The sequence below is a fragment of the Tachypleus tridentatus genome, chromosome 8, assembly GCF_004210375.1.
Source record: "Tachypleus tridentatus isolate NWPU-2018 chromosome 8, ASM421037v1, whole genome shotgun sequence".
NCBI lineage: Eukaryota > Metazoa > Arthropoda > Merostomata > Xiphosura > Limulidae > Tachypleus > Tachypleus tridentatus.
In genome coordinates, this window is record NC_134832.1 from 38,291,834 (window position 1) to 38,313,526 (window position 21,693).

The window sequence follows — 21,693 nt, forward strand, 5'->3', positions numbered from 1 at the left end:
TTTATGACATGGAAACTGATAGTTAGGTTGAGAAGATGGAAGTTTTTAATCATTTTTGTTCTCCAAGTATATCATTATTTTCTATTCTGAGAGCTAGAATAATGCATCAAGTTAGCACCACTGAATTCATTGTTTTCTGACCAAAACAGGTATCTTCTCTAATCAGTGATGACGAGAAACCCACTTGTTGAGAAATTTATATGCAAAAACGGCTCGTTTTGGGCTATGTAAAGTGTTTTCTCAGCCCAAAACGAGCCGTTTTTGCATATAAAAAAGGTATCTTCTCTGTTCCAGCTATTTATACAACACCCTTTATTATATTGTTGAAAGTTACTACACACAGGATGTCATTTACAGGATGCACACAATCTACTCACTTTCAAGTAGTTAACAGAAAATTGTCTGAACAGTTTACAAACATTTAGTGTTACAAAAATAAAAACACAAAAACTAAGTTACTGTGATTATTAGTGGCTTCAAACACACACTTCAAACTACACTGCAAATCTACAATATTTTGAAACCTTATTAACGAGCTGAGACCACAGGCTCCAAAGTCAACTCCTGTATAAAAGAAAAAAGATTTTATGATTACTGTTGTAGGTGAATCAATATCAATAGCCTTGATAAAAACAAATCAGGATGAAAAAATGAAATTCATCCAGATACTTCTGCCTATGGCACAAACAACTAAATGTGTGGAACTAAATATACCTTACACTAACTAGTCTGTTAGGGGAACTATTCACTCTATAACAAAAGACCAGGCCAAGTATTTATCTGAGGAAGGTCGAGTTCCTTGAAAAAGAAAGATGATAGAGAGAACAGAAACGTACAGTACAATGAGGTATAAATGACAATGGAAGATGATACTCAAGTGAAAGACATGTCTTCAAGGATTCTATTCAACTAGTCTAAGATGACGATTTGCAAAATTTCAGGTTTTACAAATAATTATTAACTTACAGATGTATTTGAAAATAGCAATGTTGAACTTAATGTTTTGATATAAATAAAAAACAAGAATAAACAGTTGAAATATTTAGTGAAGCAATACAAACATAACAAATGATACTTCTGTTTAGTTTCTAAGTACTACACTGATATTCAAAAATAGATCCCCATGATGAAAGAAATTAAGCATTTGCTATTGTTAAATAGCATGTAAAGAAGCTTAATCAACCCTAAATGTTCTTTTGAATAAGAAATAATATTATGTATTTATCACCAAACAAAATCAGACAGGTTTGAGTATGTTATATTAAGACAATTATGGAGCTACATCATCTCAGTCATCACCTTGGTCTACCTGATGACTGTGTATCATCACAATAGCACTTCAACCTACTTTCAATGTAAAAAACACAAGGTTGTCAAACACAACATTCCTCTCTGCACATTTTCCATAATTCATGTAATATATATGGACAAAAATTTCCCAGTGTCCATGTTTCAATTATTCTACCACACAGAAATCTGTAAGTGTTGTATCTGGTAACTCGAATTGCATCTATTCACATAGAATAGCAGGAATACCCATTTCATTCTCTAACAGCCTAAAGTATGTGAAAGTTGAAAAGGCAGTGTGACTGGAAGTCTTATCTTAGTGAACCTACACAGTGTTGGTTTCATTTCCAGAGAGAAAATTACCAAAATCCTGCTTAATTATGTTGCATACTTGTACCCAAGACACATGGACAGCTTTTGCCACCGACCTTTGTGCCAACAGATTTTCAGTTACTACAAGGTGCCACATTTTGCTTACCACCAGTGGAATACAACTTGTAGGTTTCTTTTCTGAATGGTTCTGATGTCCCAAGTTGGTCTATATTCTTTTTAATCTCAAAGCTATTAAGTACAAAGTACATGCCCACCTTAAAAAATCTAAAAGTTCAATGCCAACACACTGATTTTATCCGAGCATATGATTATTTTGCATCAGAAAGGGCTGTTACATGCCTTATACAAAAGCAATGCATTTTCAGTGACATACTATTTATGAAATGTCAACCAATATCAAAATGTAATTCTGATATATATCCTTCCACTGTGACTTAAAACTTGTTGTGATTAGCATACAACTTGTTGACTTGTATATTCAAAACTGGCTTAAAATAACATACTGAACACCCTGATGAGAATAATGTAGTTTTGTAAAGTAAGCTTCGAAATACCCACACTGAAGCAAGACCTATAAGTTCACTTACTGATAAATATAAAAACTTGACCTCTTTTCTAAAATACAAGTAACAAAGAACTAATAGATAACAGCTGATATTACATTAATAAAAGAAACCATACATTCATATGAAAGTGAAACCAAATGGTAACAGTAATATTGAATGTACAGAAAAGAAAGTATCCTATTAATATTTATTTTCTCTTCAATCATTAAATAATTATCATTGTATACTATGTGTTTTGGCACTTTTATATTCACTTTTCAGATTTCTGATGTGTGTATATGGATATTACATATCAATGTGTATATGCATTATATTCACAATTATCAAAGGATTACTAATAATACTGTATGCAAGTTTGAAATTTATTACAAGTTTATGATGGTACTTACAATACTACCACAATATCATTAATGTTAACCTTTGTTATCAATTACAAATTTTTATATTTGTTTTAATACTTTTGAATATTTTGAAACGCGAAATTTAGTGAGTATCTTCTTGAATTGTATGCAATGCAAACTCAATTATAATCATAACTTTGATAATTTTTCAGGCAAAATCACAATTATAATCAACAGAATTTACCTAAAAAACAAATAAACTTTATACTTATTGTTTGATATACCAAATTGTAAACTGCTGTTTATATTGCAGTTAGTAATCTAAATAAAGGAAGATGAATTGACATAATTGTTATATTTAATTATAATAAAAGCCACTGGAAAGGTCCTTCTGAAGTCTGTGGTTCTATCATTATTTCCTGTAACTTCATCATAATCAATAAATTTCATATTTATCTTAAGGTCATCTTTTTGCTCACTATACCACAATATAACAGTTTCCATACCAATTTAGAATTTATAATCAATAGATCTGTACAATGAATATTATCAGTCACAGAAAATCTAGTTAATAATACTGTACTAAAACATTTATAATACAGTGTGTGTGTGTGTGTGTGTGTGTGTGTGTGTGTGTGTGTGTGTGTGTATTGGCATTTTATATAAGCAAGTTTTTGTAAGTTTTAAGACAATTTGTAGTTTATATCTGTTGACTATGTAGTAATTTATTTCTAGAACACACATACACATATATTTCCTTGCCTTGGATTTGAGCCTGAGACCTGTCATACATTAGGCAAATGCTCTACACTATCCAGGCTGAAGGTTTAGCCAATTATCAGTTAGAAGTCAATTTAATTTTTGAAAATTCAAACTATTAAAATATTCTCTCTCACAAACATATACCCCAAAGCTTTCTAGTAATTTTTTATTTAATGGAAAACTGAAGAAACTTTGGATAAAAAGTTAACTATAAGCATGACAACATATGACTAAACATTTTCACCATAAATAAAATTTGTTAAGGCAAATTTATACCACAAGAAGTATGTGAATAGACTAGCTGACAGAAAGCCATGACTCACCTTATTTCACTAACAAAGCAATCTACTGAAGAGATTTAGGAACCAATCCAAAAGAAATGCAACCATTTATATTCATTATTTAACTTTTCAGTCAAAAGCATTTAACACACTAATCAAGAAAACCATTTTGCAAATATAGCTTTAGGCAGAGAAGCATCCTGCAGAAAAAATTAGAAATGTGCTTCCAAAGATTATACTCATTTTCCTGAAAACTAAAACTCCCTCATCTTTACACCACCCAACAGGCTTCAAATAAGAAAGTTATTCAAGCCTCTAACATTCTAAGACACCCACAATAAATACATATCCTAAGTTCCAAATAAAATAAATTTAATACTTTAAGCCCCTCAGTGTAATTTTTTTCTAAACTACTATCTGCACTTTCTCCAGCAGTTATACTACAATTAACCAAAATCTCTTCAAAGATATGCACATAGTGTCAGATTTCAATATGTTGTTAACTGTTTTCAATGAGACAAAGCTCAGCTTTATTACCAAGTTTCTGTCCACTAACACTGACCAAGAAATTAAACATTCACATTTTACACAGTACAAGTGTTTTCCAGTGCACAAGAGGAATCAGAAAGCTATACTACTATGTACAATTTTCTATACACTTTTTATTTTTTTCAGTTATTTTAATAGTAAAATTAGATTTACTATTTAATATTTTGTAAAGCATTACCTTACTTAAATCTTGTCAAAATTAGAAACTTTAAATTTAAAGAAATTTAACACGCTTTCCTAAGATAGCTATCTCTAATAAAATAAAATCCTTCCTCATTTAAACAAATTAAAAGATTTATATGATTGACTTTTTGCTTCTTTTTTATATGTGAAATTAGGATCAATTAGTTTAAACCTTTGGTAATATTCCTTCATAATTATTTCAATTAGAATCTTTTGAAGGTTCAATATTTTTAAATTATTTTTTATAATCCATATAATCATATCTTAAAATTTAATAACTAACCTTTAGTATATTTTAGTCTTAACAATGTCTTCAACTCTTAATTTTGATAAGCCTCAATATTCTCCATTTTACCATTAAAATAATTATTCTTGCAAACTGATTTCTTTGGAGTTTACCAGTAATTTACCATCCCCCATTAATACAATTCCTTTTCTGCTAGTAGATTCAAATTTGTACGAATTTTACAAACTAAATTTTCACTGTAATTATTTACTATACATGAAGATTAATTATCTAATCTTTTTGCTACATTCTGCAATTCCTAAAATTATGCTGATGCCACCACTGGTTTTACTATAAGCATCAAAACTAGCATATAATATTAAGTATGCTTGTATCATCTTTTCACACTAAAAGGATAACAGAATGTCATCCATTACAGAATGATATCTTTCAAGGTCTTGAAACTTTACAGTACAATTGAGCAAAATAAATATGCATTGTATGCATAACATCAAAAATTTGCTTGTGCATAATGTTTTTCTCAATATTATAATAAAGAAATAGAATATTACACAAGAGTAAAAACTTTAATTCTATAAACCAACAGCTATAAAAAGTATTAAAACACAATTTTGTCAATTTTTTTCAGCTATGTAACCTCTCATATCATGAGACTACTTGTTCAGATGAACCGATCATCAGGTTTCCAATAAATTTATAAATATCATAAACTTATGGATATGTATGTGTTCCTAATAAAACTTCCTAAAATTATCTGAGCCTACATACTGTGTTTACGGAAAATAAGTTAATTTTGTCTGTCTTGATGCTTATTCTTTCCACTTTTTGTAGCTTTATAATTTTAATTCTTCAACCTACATTCAAGTAATTCTTTAAAACACTGACATGAAAACATAATAAGAGCAAACAGAGTTGATAAAGAAATATCTAAATGCCAATCAACTCTTAGTTTCAAATCTATATATGGAGTATCACAGTTTTATATTTAATCATCAGCAGTCTACTGTAATGTGTAATTACATTTAAGCCCAAAACACTAAGCTTGTTCACAGAATACTATAAAAAAATGAAATTTTGAGAAAACTCACTTGAATTTTAATGATATCAATTTATTGCCTAATTCTACAAGTACTATTTTGGCCGTATCTCAACTATAATTTCTTCAACATACATTAAAAACAGGAAATGAAAAATGTAAATGAATTATGGATTACACTATGTAAGAAAATTTTTACTTTTTCTTGTTCCTGGGCAGAACGTGTTATTTCCCAATTCCTTATGCCTAAAGTAAATGGAAAAGACCTATTTTTCTCTTCTAACTTTGCTTTTATGACCTGGGTAATGAAATTTTCAAATGTACCCATTTTCCAGAACATTCCAGGTAGATTCAGTGCTGAGTAGCTGATAGAGAATTTTCTCAAACTTACAAGAATTTAAGAACTTTCTAGGATGTCGTAGAACTTGCAAGAATTTTCAAGAACCTTTTAGCATTTTCTGAAACTTTCCATAGTAATATATATATACAGAGGCTCACCACTCCCCACTTCAGTTTAGTTTTAGCTGCCTAAGTGAACACATAGACCTAGCTAATTTTATCAGAGATGGCATCAAGAAGCTGCAAGCATTCTCCAGATACATTCTGCAATGTATGTGGCCAATTTATCAAGACAAGAGCAAAAAGTACTCTGTGACATCATCTGCTACAATGCATGAAGCCAACAAGGCATATTTCGGCATGCCTGTCCGGGATCAATACAAACCCTGGGCACCTCATTTTACCTGTGAGCACTGCAAAAAAAACTCTAGAAGGTAAAATAGAGAATTTTTGCTTGCTTGAATAATAAAATTTTATATTATACAAATACTAGACCTTTTAAAATTTAAATATTGTTAAAGTTATTTTTTCTAATTTTCCAATAGTATAGAAAAAATTTCAAAATATTTTGCATAAACCTCTTACACATTATTTGTGGATGAAATAGATTTATTCTTCATAATAATTTTATTTTGCTCTTTTGCAGGATGGTACAGAGGGGAAAAAGAGCCATGAAGTTCACTATTCCAAGAATTTGGGATGAACCCACTGACCACTCAAACATTTGCTACTTTTGCATAGTGGACCCTTCCAAACATCAGGCTGGCAAGAATGCATCTGCTATCATGTATCAGGACCTTCCATCAATCATCGCCCCAGTGCCACACTGCCCTGAGCTCCCTGTACCCACACTGCCCTGAGCTCCCTGTACCCACACTGCCCTGAGCTCCCTGTACCCACTCTGCCAGAGAGAAAGCAGCTATCTGGAAAAACTACTCACTTATAAATGCATTTATTCATTTTTGTATAACTTTATAAATACATGTAAATCTTGATTCATATGTTGTTTTATTCAGACCTTATGTAAATGGAAACGTGCAAATTTGCCTGTTTTTAAATAGAAAATAGGTTAATTTCTAAATTTCATTATCTAGGCCACAAAAGCAAAGTTTGAAGGGAATAATGGCTGTTTTCTGTACTTTTACAACATAAGCAATTAAGAAATAACACATTATCCAGGAAGAAAATTTGTGTTATATAGTGTTTACCTGCTCATGTACAACTGTAAACAAATATTTGCATTAAATGTCACTATATATAATGCCTTTAGTTGATGAGGGACAGTTATTCTACCAATTTGTACTATTTGATGCTCTTCAAACATGGAAATGTCTGAACATTAGTTACTTCATAGCAATGTACTTATTCTTTTTTTATTTTCATGTTTCAGATCAATGTGATTAAGAGCAGTGCATAAATATAGCACACAGATAAAACTGAGGTTTTGATGCTTCAAATTATCATTAACAAAATAAAGATTTAAGTGAAAGTACAACTAACTATTTGGACTTCCTTCTAAGGTATAATTCATTCTATTATAAGCTTTATTACTATAGACATTTGTATAATTAAAATAGTATAATATTAACAATTTCTGTAGCTTTGTTCATTCAAGTGTTGTTCTACCATTTTGGGGAAGTATTAAAATCATTAGTAAATATTACATGTGTACACAATAAGGTTGTTGATATTCTTAAAATAATTTTTTTGAATTATAATTGTAGAGAAAATCCTATCATCAGACCAAGTAAGATATTAAGTTACTTAAAACTAAAAATAAGATCATAACAAACATTCTTGTCTTAATTTACAAGAAGTGGACCTGGAAAGTAGCACGAGAATAAGAGGAGTATGGTTAAAATCACTCGGTGAAGAAAGGTAGTATTCAGCCTTGAAATTATTACACAAAACAGATTGCCTACTGAACCACAGCACATACACTATCAAATTACTATTTTTTTCACTGTATACTGAATAGTTATCTGGTTTCTGTAGTTGATTATATACATAGGGTAAGTGTGTGTGAATGAACTTTTCCATTCCTCTGAAAAAGAAAATGCAGTATAGAAATTTTCCAATAGTTGTATATCACTTTTTCATTTCAAAAATAGCCCAATAACTTTAGTAACAGAATACTTCTACAATTCATGTTAGAAAGTCACAATATTTTTTATAATACAATTAAGCCTGTTTTCTGACAATATGCTTAACACAACCCAGATCACTAAATAAATAAAACCACTCACATCTCCAGTAATTATATTTTAGGAACCTAAGAAGCACAGGAAAGCAAATATAAAATTACTCAGTAATTAACAATTTACTAAAAATACACAGATGAATACTGTAATCCTTTGTATAAAAAAAAGTTGAAAATACTGACTCTTTGACCCTCAAATGATCACAATGAAGGCAAAATTGCACTTCACGAGTATATGAAAAATCTTTAAATGATAGTGCAAGAGGAAACATTGTAGTAACCTACATGTTAATCCACCATGACCCACATCATATTAGCAATAAACGAGTCCAATTAAACAAGAGAACAGAGACATCTGTCATACATGTGTGAGGACTTGTGTCAACTGGCCCACCTCTGAATCCAAAACTCAGTAACTGGGATAAGATGAGGGATCCTGATCAATGGGGAAAACTACAATTTTGACAGCTCCCTCCAAAGCTACAATATTCCCTCAGATAGACACCAATTCATTATCTACACCAGCAAAACATAACCAACCACCCTACTCTTAACTGAATGAATTAATTACTGTTTGTATCAGATATCACAATGACATTCACGAAGATGCCTCCATGGTCCACAGCCCCAGTGGCTTGGAACTAAAAGAAGTAAGACATTTCATACTCCACTTAAAGAGGGGGGAGAGAAAACACAGTGGAGGGTCCAGAGAGGTTTCAACACCAAATACAGTGCAACAAGACAACCATGACAACCCTATTATAAAAAGCAAGCCACTCCCGAGTTATTTAATCTAAAGAATGGAAAGGATGTGCAGCTATACTCTTCTGCTTTGCACATGAAATCCATGTTAGTATGGTCTGGAATGGGCACGTTAATGAAACAAACATATTACAAGGATAAACTTATGACCAATCTTGAGGAACACTCCATCTGAAGTGTGTGTAATTATATTTTAGGAACCTAAGAAGCACAGGAAAGCAAGTATAAAATTACTCAGTAATTAACAATTTACTAAAAATACACAGATGAATACTGTAATCCTTTGTATAAAAAAAACAACAAAAAAAACGTTGAAAACACTGACTCTTTGACCCTCAAATGATCACAGTGAAGGCAAAATTGCACTACAAATTTTCAAAATTATAAAAATACATAGATTTTTGTCACCAGGGAAACTATAATTATTAAGACATCATGATCCCACAGTGCAGACTTGATTAGTTTAGGTATACCTTCACAGGCAACATTTGCTACAAAATGGAATCTGCATAGCAAAAAGCAACATGCTCATGAAAAACAAGAGATAGATGTATACAAAAAGATAACTTACCCAATCACAGTCTCACCAAAGTCTGAATAATGGCAAAAGATGGAAGACAATAACCCTATGAAAAAGAAACAGCTATTTGGTGCAGCTAGTGAGAGATGAAAGTATGGTTCATATGCCTGACTGAAGAATTTCCTCCAATGGACAACAGAGATGGTGAGAAAACACCTGGAACAAATTACAGGAAGAATAAGCCAATCAAATTAAAAGCTTAACCCAAATGACAAATGTGGAAAAATAAAGTTCAGGAACAGAGGATAATTCCTATGAAATGAAGGGGCCAGAGAAAATGGAACCACAAAACTAAGTTTTGTGGGCAATATAACAATAAAGAGCATATATTGGATATTGTAGTCTATATGGATCAGACAAGAAATATAGTTTGAAAATGGAAGGAAGGGAAATTTGGGAGGAGGAGGAATTACTCTGAGCCACCAGAGTAATGGAAAGAAAAAAAATCAATCTTGACAAAGGTGAACATAGGTGAAATGAAACAAAGGGCATGAAATGCCAATGGTAAATAAACCTGACCAATGATATCCACAGGTCAAGAGAAAAAAAATGAGTCTAAAAATAAGTAAAAAAATCAAACATAAAAACAGAGGTTTAATGGATGTAAAGTAAGTCAGTGAAGAAATGCAGTAACTTCAAAATATGGAAGGGCTGTATGCCAAGGTCAACAAATCTAGAAGGAATGGAACAACAGTGAAAGGGTGAGAGAGTTAAAAAACTTTATGGCACTGAGAAAAATGAAAAGTATAGGATAAGAAAGTCTGATAGCTCATGATCAAGGAGATAGATGTTCCCTGATCAAACAACCATGTGAAGAAATCTGTACAAAGAATGGTGGGTCAGGTAGGTGAAAATTCCAATCTAAAAATCAATGACAGAAAATGTTCCACTTATTTGGATAAATATTTATAGAGAAAGGGAGAATTTTACATGATAAAAATGAAATGACTCATTGTGGCAATCCAAAACTCCTCACCAAGGACCAGATAAAAACTAGGTATGAAGATGAAGGGTAGAAAGGACAGAATTAAATGCCAGTAAATGAGACTGATGTAGAAGGGATGAAAGCAAGAGGAAGAGATAAAGATGGAGCAAATTAAAGCTGCAGCAACTGCATAAACTACAGTTGTGCTGAACAGTAAAAAGCAATTGGAAGAATTTGACACAGTGGTGTGAATGATTGAAATCACCCTATGAAGGAGACAAATGAAAGTACATACGTAAAAGTACTCAAAAATCCAGCCTTGGCTAAATGCACTGACAGCCACTGCAAGTGGATGAGAAACTGGTGAACAGAAAAGAGATAACATGATAACTGACAGATGTGGCAAATGCATGCAGGTGAAAATTAACTACTGAAGTTATAGCCACTAGAAAATGTGAGAATCTAGAGTCCACCATGTCAAATAAATTTTGTCAGGTTGGGAAAACAATCTGTGACAAGGTAGAATGTACTCAAAATACAACAAGAAAGGAGACAAACACTATGCATATGGGTCCAAAAAAGAAAATCTAAGGTACAACCATAAAGAGAATGGGTGTTGCTTTGGTGATTAATATAAGCTATCCCCCAGAGAATCATCAGAATGGATCATGACTAGACAATTCCTGAAAAGATAAACAAAATTATCCAAAGCACGATACATAGCCAGCAGCTCCAGACCTAAAAGATTTCTGATTAATGCATGCCCCCTAGCCATAGAGGGAAGCATCTATAAAAATGTGCAAATCCAGGCAAGTGGGAGAAAGCAGAACATCTGCCAATGTGTAGGTCTTGTCCAAACACCAATACAGATCCTTCACCAGGGAAGGAGGAAGGGAGACAGAATCTTCCAAGGAATCCTTTACAAGGTTCCATTGGTTGTAAAGAGTCCACTGAAGAGACCTCATATGCACTAAGCCCATAGAGATAAGGATTTCCACAGAAGACCATATCCCCATAAGCAATATATATATATATAGCACTCTGCAAGGAGTAATAGCATTAGCAGTGAGAATGCGAATAACTGATAGCTCCATTGAATGGAGGTGAAAAGGGAAAGATGGGGCAAAATAGATAATTGTTAAAAAAGATACCCAAGTGGATAAGATATTGGGTAGATACAAAGGATAACTTCTCCAACTATATCAACCAACCTACATGAGCTACCTCCAAAGAAGAAGGTGAGTGTGATGGGTGTAACACTGTTAAAACCAAACTAAAAGAAGCCAGTTACTTATGTAAAAGGTGTAAATGCAATCCCAAGCATGTATTGGTTGGGTAAAATCCTTGACCACTTGAAAAAAAAAGACATACAAAGGGTGAGAGACAATATTGATACACTACCCTATGATCAACAAACTGAAGATATCACCTCTACCAACAAGATATAGGAATATGAAGAATTTGAGACATCTACCTTGGTCATCTCCAGATTGGGAAAAAATAACCACATGATGTCAAGAAAAGACTCTAAAGAAAAGCAAGGTAGAACCAAAAATTGACTAGGGTAGAACAGATCGATCAGAGGACACCAGTCCCTAGTTTTCTTGGGTACTAAAAATAACCCAGAATTAAAACTTAAAGATGGATGAGGTATAGGAGAGAAAATTCTGTACCACTTTTGACAGACAGTGACTCAGCTCAAGGCAATGGAAAGGATACGAGTACCCAAGACAACAGAGAATGGGAAAAGAAGTGGATAAATTCCTTGGATAATACCCCAATAACCCCAAGATCCAGGTCAAAATTCACTATGGGGAAAGTAAATCAGTCAAGCAACCCCCCACTAGACTGAATCATGTAGGATAGTACCTTGTACTGTTGGCAATAGGTCCATCTTCATCAAAAAATACAACAGATAAAGGAACCCCCTACTTGTAGAAACTGATAGAGATTGGAAAACAATAAGAGGAGATTTTCTAGGCTTGAAATGAGAAATGATCAACCAAAAATAAAAGTAAAATGCTGTATCACCAATTTTGCACAGGATACCAAAGTCTCAGGAATATAAAACCTTTAGAAAAAAAGGTCTCAACATAAGTCCCAAAGATAAATAGGTGGCATATAGACTTGGGACAATACAGCATCTCTCTCCAAAAGATCCCAACAACAGAGATACCACATGAGTAAGGAAGAAGCCATAGAAGACAATCATGCCAACACAGAAGTAATCAGAGAGAGGGTATTACCCCAAAAACCCTCACAGTGAAGCATCTCAGAAAGGAGGTGGATAGAGAACAAGTATCATGGGAGAGTCAACAGGGTATGAAAAATATGGAAAAATTTGGCATGGGATAAATCAATACAATAATTGTGGTCTGCACCCCATGGGAAAAAATAATTCCAACTGTTAAACAGAAACTTAGCTTGATAGTATGCTAAAGCAAACTATTCCATAGCCCACAAAGGTTGAAACATGCTAGTGCCCTCATGCACCTGAGAAGCAAAATACTCAACATGAACCCTAATATCTAGGGAAAGAGAAAACAAGTATTAGGAAAGGGGGTATCATGTAACAAAAAAGGAAGAGGATTATAAGAAATTTGGAAAAGTAATAAAACAGAACACACCTGGGAAATCATGTCCAAAAATCCACATTAGGCCTAGCAAAGGGCATAGGAAAACACAACAAAATCAGTTGGAGTAAAATTGCTGTAAAAGTTCTCCTTGTCCCATACATGTTTAGCATGTTCAGGAAGAAAATGGACAGCATCAGGAGAAAGTTGATTTACACAATAATCAATTTCTCTTCAACTAAAAGACAATAATCCAATAGTTTAATTCTCCCCATCCATAGCTTGTGTAAGTGTCTTGGTAAATGGTATCTCAAAGTGATAACCTGGACTTTGGAATTCATCATTAAAGATGTGTTAGTATACATATATGAAAACTAGAATGAAAAATTTAGTTAATCTTGTTTCTTTGAAAAATTAGAATAATAATTCCAGTTAAGAAGGAATTACAAAACAGTGCAATCAAAATTAAAGAAAAATTTTCAAAAAAATGAACTCAGTTAAAAAAAAAAAATAATAATGGTAGAGCACAATGAAAAATGTCTTAACACAAGCATTGCCAGACTTGAAATGATAGTTTTGGGGAATTGAATAGAGGGAGTCATATGTGTCAAAAGAGCATGTCTCACTCCTGTTGCTGGAGAGTTGTTGGATGATGGTTTAAAATGTGATAAATAGTTGAACTACATTGATTGCAGGGTATTTGGAAGTTCAAGGTTTAAGAAAAGGAGGCAAGGTTCCAGACTGGAATTACAATTTTGAAATATGATGATAACTTTTTTTTTTTTTGTCAAATCTATGAGGTAAGTTTGAATAATTTTGCACTGAACTATGTCAAGATTTGTTTCTCAGATAAAGCTTCTGTGCAAGATCTTGTTTGCATTAAGCCATATCAGCTTAAGTGACTGCTTGAATAGGCATTGAAAAATATATAGAAACAAGTATATATATATATATTACTGAAAATAATTACAGTTTAATGAAGTTAAATAAGTAAAATCATAAGGAAGGATTAGGTTAAAAAAACAGCATATCCAAATCTCTGACTAATTATGTAATTTGTTAATTCAAAAACAAGCTGAAACAAAAACAAATTAAACAAAAAATGTTGCATCAACTGAAAAGATCCCAGGGTACAAGCTACAATGTGGGATTATAAAATGTATCCTAGGATTTGGAGGTGACTGCAGAAGCAGAACCCACATAGCAGTATAGATACACCATCTATCAGTCTTAACCTCCATTTGCTAGTCTCACATAAATAAAAGAGTGGCAATAGAAATAGAAATTAGGAGAGTGAGATGTGGGTGCTCAAGCCCACAACATTCCACAACTACATCAGCCTTCACTGCCTACAGACAGCTGTGGGAAGGCAACTGCTCTCCCAGGTAAAGAATTAGTTGATATAAAAAATAAATATAAGGAAATAAGATACTACCATTTGGGGGTAAGTAAGATAAAAACTTACCTCTTGATGTTAGCATTCCAGCCCTTAATATGGTAGAAAGGCACTAATTGACAACACAGAAAACAAACTATACCAGCATGAAGTGTCCCATCCAGCTGTACAAAGTAGTATAGCTACCAACCACCATCCAATCATCACGTTTACTATGACTATCATGCTGTAAACAAGCCTTTATATGCAGCAAAGTGTACATCCACATAAAGTAATGCCAATTTGTTAAATGACCTTATTCATAACTTAAAATAGTTATCTGAAATGTTAAGTAAAATTTCTCTATTTTTTTATTTCTTTATATTTATTTAATACGTTTTTGTATTTGCTACAGAATAATTTAATAATTTTTATTTAAAGTTTCAAAACCTAAGATATATTTTATAATCCCATTCCCACACTGTAATTTGTACCCTAGAATCTTTTCAGTTGTTGCAGCATTTTTTGTTTCTGCTCGTTGAGTTAATAACAAATTATATACACACAAATTAAATATGCTTAAAATTTCTGATTAATAATTTTAAAAAGTTGGCTTTTCGTATGCTAGTTCTTCAATACACTGTGAATCCACAGACAATACTAACTTCAACTATGGATTGTTCAGTGTTATGTTCTGTGTGTTATACATGCATAAAAGTAATTATTATACTGCAATCAATACAGTTGGATTTTCTTCTGTAGAATGTACAATACATAAATAAAATTTCTGTGGAAATTAACAAATCATTTCTCTGGGGTACTGCATTGGCCACGTTTTTAACCATCTGTATCTGTAGAACAGATACATATGTACTAGGAATTAATATACATGTAGGCTAGTAGCATGCTTCTGCTACTTTACCAGAAAGCCTTGTTTACCTATAACAGGTGTGGAAGTGCCATCACTCATTACATGTACAAATTTCTCATTGTTCTATATGTGGATGTTCTATTAAATGTCCTTAATAGATAACCCAAATGGTTTAAATAGCTAAGAACATTCCACAAATAAGTCTATGGGTAAGATGGTGATCAAATTCATGAACATGTGTATAAGCTTTAAAAGACATACCTAACTGAATACATATTTATACAAGTAGAATAGTATATGTTGTATATTAATACCATAAAAAGTATTCAATTACAGATGTAAAGACAAAAACTCCTACAACCACTTCTTATAATACACAATTAAGTCCAGGTGTAAAAATTTAATTTTCACTCTAACAGATTTCATTGAATGGAAAAGATATAACATACTGATCTCTAGTTCAAAAATATAAACAAATAACTGCCAAAGATTTACTAAATCAGTCATCAATTAATGAATGCTGCATTATATCATGAAAATTGATTTCATGTATTATTTGACTTGTAAGTTGAACAAAACACTTAACACATTTTTCCTGTAAACATGCATGTGTATTAAATATGATTCAAATTTTAATAAATGAAACTCATGCTTCATCACAATGAAATATTGAGATTGTTCCTTTTTATTTTACAAGATATATTAACTCAAGACAACCTCTTAAATAAGTAAACTCAGGCAATTACTTAATAAAGCAAAGGTTGCTATAACAGTTTAAATACAGGCTAATTGCAAGCCATTTTAGGATGCCTAAGGAATTTTATGAATAATAATTTACATTTATACATATATAAAAAAAGGTTACTTTTGAAATGATGCCATTTGTTATCTATAAACAAGATGCCAAACTGACAGATGGAGAAGTGAAAACTCATGATGAATATTAAATAAACCTAAATGCATATTATCAGTTAATGACACAAGTTCCATCAATTTATAGTTGCATTACTTTTGTCAGGTTCAGTTCATTAAGATTGTTAATTAGTTGTAATTCCAAATACAAATATATGTATGTGGACACACACATTCATCCAGGTGGTGGTGAGACAGGTTTGCAGGGTGAGAGCACAAAGCATTGTCCAGTACTTGTTAGTGAAAAATTTTCAGTAGAGCACACTAGTAATTCATTAGAGCTGGATATATTCCTACGACTAAAGTCTCAATCATCCGAGACTGAAAAAGCCAGCAAAGTCACGAAACTAGACTTTTCAGCAGCCATACATGGAGAATAAAAATGAACCAGGTGTTTTTGAGAATGAGTTCAACACTCAAGGTGAATATAAAAGGAACACCATATAAGGAAGTAAGTGAAAATTAAAATTAAGTTGTATGGTATGCTCCATCATGGTTGGAGATATGATGATTGTATAAATGATGCATCGTATCTCTGATGTCTCAAAAAAACAATGTAAAGTCATGCACATGGGAGGAGAAGAGTTACAAACTCAGGCATATTTTGCCACATAATTGCACCTTCTTTCCAATTCCATAAAGAATAATATTATCATGAAGCCCTACAGCAGAGGTGGAATAGTGTTTAAGACAATCAACTGTGTATAAACACACATACACACACATGCTACAGAAATTAAATGAGCTCCTAAAGCTGAAAAGACAGTTGATTTCACTTGAGTAAAAGTTTTAAAATGTATTCAGATTCATTCACATACTGACAATGGGTGTGAAACTGGTTATCTTCCCTCTCAGTCCATGTCTAAGGTAGTAAGATTGTATCTGAATTTGTATACAGCATTCTAAGAAAAAAAGTCCATGATGCAACAAGTACACAGATATCTGAATGTCTTGTACCTTATCCAAGTAAAAGTTAAAAAAGTACAGATGACACAGAAGGCAAAGATGATAAAGCAATAAAACTGCTAGAGGGTTCAAAATGAGATGTTAAGAAATGTAACACTGAACCCAAATCCCACTTTTGACTGGAGAATATTAAATGAAAAGCTAGAAACAAATCCAATAAAACTGAAAACAAACAAGTTCTGAATAGTAGGAGTTTGTGATGATAATGGGACTGGTTCCCAGAGAAAAAGATGAATAACAGTAAAAACACAATAAGGCTGGTAAAAGCAGGCAGAGAGAAGAAGCCATAAAGGAAGATATTCTTCCAATTTTGACACAAAACATTCACTACCATTGAAGTTAGAGCCAATAAAATAGAAGAATGTGGCTTTTTGCTATTGTGAAGGCAGTGATGAATGGACAACTTAGTTACTTGCATAAGTACTGAAAGTCGAACAGTGGAGAAATCACTTTATGAGAAGCCAGTAATCTGAAAAAGAGAATATTCTAAAATGTTCATCACAAGTGGAACATGAAAAGTCTGGAATTAAATATTCTGGTATAACAGAATTATGGTCAAATGCTACAGGGAGGCATAATCCCACTGCATGCAGCATATGCAAGTCTGAACCACATGAATAAAGTTGTGAAGAACACCTTTGGGACAAAAAGAGTAAAAGACGTTTGTAGGCACAAAAATTCCAAGTGTGAAGCATCACAGCAGATGGCCAAAAATCCCGAGTAGTACTGGTACAAAACATTAGATGAACAAGCAGTGAAGTGATACAACTGAGAATAATCTCACCAACAGATATAGAAATTAAGTGTATAACAGAGCAAGAAAAAACAAAAACTGTCCATTTAAAGCAGAAATTTATGTAGTGTGAATGAAGATGACTGTCTAAAGCCCCGATTACTTGACAAATATTCTTGATGATGAGAAACCCATTTGAAATAAAAATGGGTCACAGAATGGCTGATGATCTATATTAAACACTTTTTCTAATAAAGCAGAGAATGTTTTAACCTTCCCAGGTCAGCTTCAGGTTAACAAACAGTTTTTGCAACTGACCATTGCCAGACACATCTTCTCTGCTTTATTAGTAAAAGTGTTAATACCCATACCAGCCATTCTGAGATATATTGACACAAGACTAATCTATGTGTAGCCAAAGCCAGGCTCAATAGAAGAGACATGAACTTGTAAATCACCTTTTGATGATAGAAATAAAAAATATTGTTAAAAGATGAATGAATATAGATATGAAGATTAGAATCTTGGAAACTAACTTTTGTAATCCAGATCATCCAGTCATGTGAAAGGTAAGAGAACGGAAAATTCCGAGTAAGATAATACCTATTATGCATTGTGTAAAAGACATTCAAAACCTGATTTGAATTTGGCACTTAAAGATTCAATGGGACCACTATATACTACAGCTAACACACTCACATATATAACATGATGTATAAATACTTTTGTACAGACTTAGCTCTCATAAAATGATGTACTGCTATGCCTCCTGATAAGTAGATGCCGAAAGGTAAAGAATGTACAAAACAAAATTTACATGTTGCCCTTCGCTTTGACGGATACTGTCTTTAGGACACTATTACACTTTTCTTGCTACTTCATTTGTCCAGACAAAAAAACCTTACCACTTTGCAATGAGTAATATGATCCTTTGAGCCCTGATTAAACACTGCATATACTTTTCACTAAATAACCATTTCTGATTTACTATTTTTACTTGACCTTAGTTATTGCATAAATGATAACATGTTCTCACTGCACATACTGTTCACTAAATAACTGTTTCTGATTTGCTGTTTTTACTTGACCTTAGTTATTGCATAAATGATAACATGTTCTCACATAACAGATTTTCTCTAAATCTGTCATGCTGCAGGGTTGAAAACATTATATCAAAACAATTTTGAATATGCAAATTAGAAAGTAAAGTTATGTGACTAACAAAGCTAATATAATGTTTTGTAGAACATGTATCAGAATTAAATTCTGATATTCTTTGACATTTCATAAATAGGATGATGCCATCAAGTATTTTTCAGTTTTGGGAACAGAATGTAACAGCCTTTTCCAATATAAATATTCATATATTCAGATTGTAAAGAATTATTTAGGTTGGGAATTCAGAATTTCCTGGATGAGAATTTCTTCTAATTAATGCAATCAGAAAACAAAGAAACATTGATCAACATGAGACAGAAGGACCATCAACAGAAAGAGTTGCAACAAGTCATACCCCTGCAATAATAAGAAAAACATGGTAAAAGATAAGAATTCATGGCCAAAAAGATCAGCAGCCAAAGCCATCCACACTTTCTCTGAGCAACAACACACAACATAATCAAGAAGGGTCTCCATCTGGAAATGGCAACAAGGTTTGAATTCACAAAGATAAGGGTTCAAGCCATACTTCCTGTTCAACAATCACATACCTCACATCGCTAGATAATGAAACAGATATTCATGCTGTTAGTCCATACAAATAAATGCCAGTCAAGTCACCACACCTGGCACTTATGAGTTTCTGAGATAAAATTGTTGAAACAGACACTAGGTTTGGTTTAGGACTTTGTGCAAAGTTATATGAGGGCTACCTGCTGTAGCTCTCCCTAATTAAGCAATGAAAGACCAGATATAGGGAAGGCACCTGTTCATTACCACCTACTGTCAACTCTTGGACTATTCTTTTACTAATGATTAGTGGGATTGACCATCATATTATAATGCCCCACAGCTGAAATGGTGAGCATGTTTGGTGGGACATGGACTCATATCCATGACTTGTAATTTATGAGTCAAGTACCATAACCAACTGGCCATGTCAAGCCTATGTATACTGTGAAACCATTACTTTTGTACACTAGGTGAATTATGGAAAGTATAAAGAAAGGCCTTATGTGCTTTGGTGATGCAAAATTTGTTACATGGCACATAATCCCTTGATGCTTTTTTGATCAACAATCTGGAAATATTTTGAGTATTCTGTACCCACAGAATATTGCTTAACAAAACTTGAAAATGACAACACTGTATATCCATGCAAAATGAATATCAAATATATGGGGGGGATACAATGAACATGCAAATGCACAAGTCAACATCAATGAAAATTTGATTTATGGGAATATTACAGAAAAATTCTCAAAAGAAACTGTCATACCTTATATTTATCTAAGTAAAATTATAATTTATTAATGTGTGTTTTGTTTTTTTTATATAGGGGATTGTTACACCTTTATAGACAATTAAGTGGGATAGTTTATTATTATTAAATAAATGTATAGTTGTTTGCGTAAATGGTTCTGTGCATTGGTTTAAAACTTAGCAACTATTTTTTTTTTTTTATAAGATAAAAATACAAATGTAGGATAGGTTTCATGAATCACAATACATACAACATTCTGAGCCCAAAATTTCACATCACCACCAACTGAGAATTGAGTTGGGTGATTAGTAGCACTTATGAATTAATTAATAGCCTCATTAATCCCATCCAATTAATCAATTAGTACACATTCACATACCCTTGAAACAGTATGAGCAAAAAGAAAAAAGAATACGTACTACCTTCCTAATATTTTCAACTGTAGCATTCATCTAACACTGTTATTCTCCCCATTTTCATTCACAGTATTTTTGGGGGGTTTTATAAAGTAATTTATGAATTACCCTTGACAGCATATGATAAAATCTCTTCAGAAGGTCATCATTTATAGATTTTTTCCTATCTGGTATGTGAATCTATAATGTTGACTAAATATCACCACTTGGTTCTCTCTCTCTCTCTCTCTTTTTTTTTTTTTTTTCCCAAATATGCTGTACTACCAAACTGACTTTTTGAAAATCAAGCTGATTGGTAAGTAAATAATTAAATTGTATTTTGTTGTCACTCTTAAAGATAATTATGTTTTTGTTCAAAACATTATGATGATGATTAAAAATACTTAAGTAATCTACAAGCCAGTTTATCTATGGACATTGTTCGAATAACATAAGCAAAAAATAATATTCAGTAAAGATCTTCATAATATATTTGTACTAACCTACCATACTCACTAGATGGTAATTTTTTACAATTTGATAGAATTTATTTGATGAACTTAAAAAAAACCTAATGTTTGCAAATTGTGCAACTTTATTAAATCATGATATATCTATTAAAACATCATAATTTAAGCAAAGAAACATCAAAAAGATATCTTTATTAAGCTTTAGGCAGTCTCCACTTATTCTGTATGTATATTTCTCTATCAAGTAAACTTGTATCTGATTATGATAAAAATTTATCTAAACATTGTACATTTGTTACTGTTTTAAACATGAAAAAGTTTTCATTGTTACACATTCAACGTTTCTCTGAATTGTACATGTTTATCTTATCTCACGTTATCTGATGTCTTCTCACTGAAAACAATTTCAATAGCTTTCAAACAGATAATTATAATTTAACACAAATACTTTCACAATTGACAAGAAACATTTAAAAGACTTAATAAAAAACTAGTGTAATTTTGTTCAATTATATTTATGTTTCTTTACAGTAATTTGTGAAGTTGTACTTCAGCATAAATAGACCAAACCATTACATGTGGCAC

At 32.3% G+C, this 21,693-nt stretch overlaps 1 protein-coding gene across 5 annotated transcripts in view; it reads right to left on the reverse strand.

Annotated features, from left to right (window-relative positions):
- The window catches only part of Ziz (dedicator of cytokinesis protein Ziz), a 264,599-nt gene that overhangs the window by 213,876 nt on the left and 29,030 nt on the right, over positions 1 to 21,693 (reverse strand). Inside the window, exon 2 of one of the 5 annotated variants that reach the window (XM_076448319.1) lies at positions 9,458 to 9,622. The exons of the other annotated variants lie outside the window; for them this stretch is intronic. The gene's annotated coding sequence lies outside the window, so the exon portion shown is untranslated. The remainder of the gene's footprint in view (positions 1 to 9,457; positions 9,623 to 21,693) is intronic. 5 annotated transcript variants of the gene reach the window in all.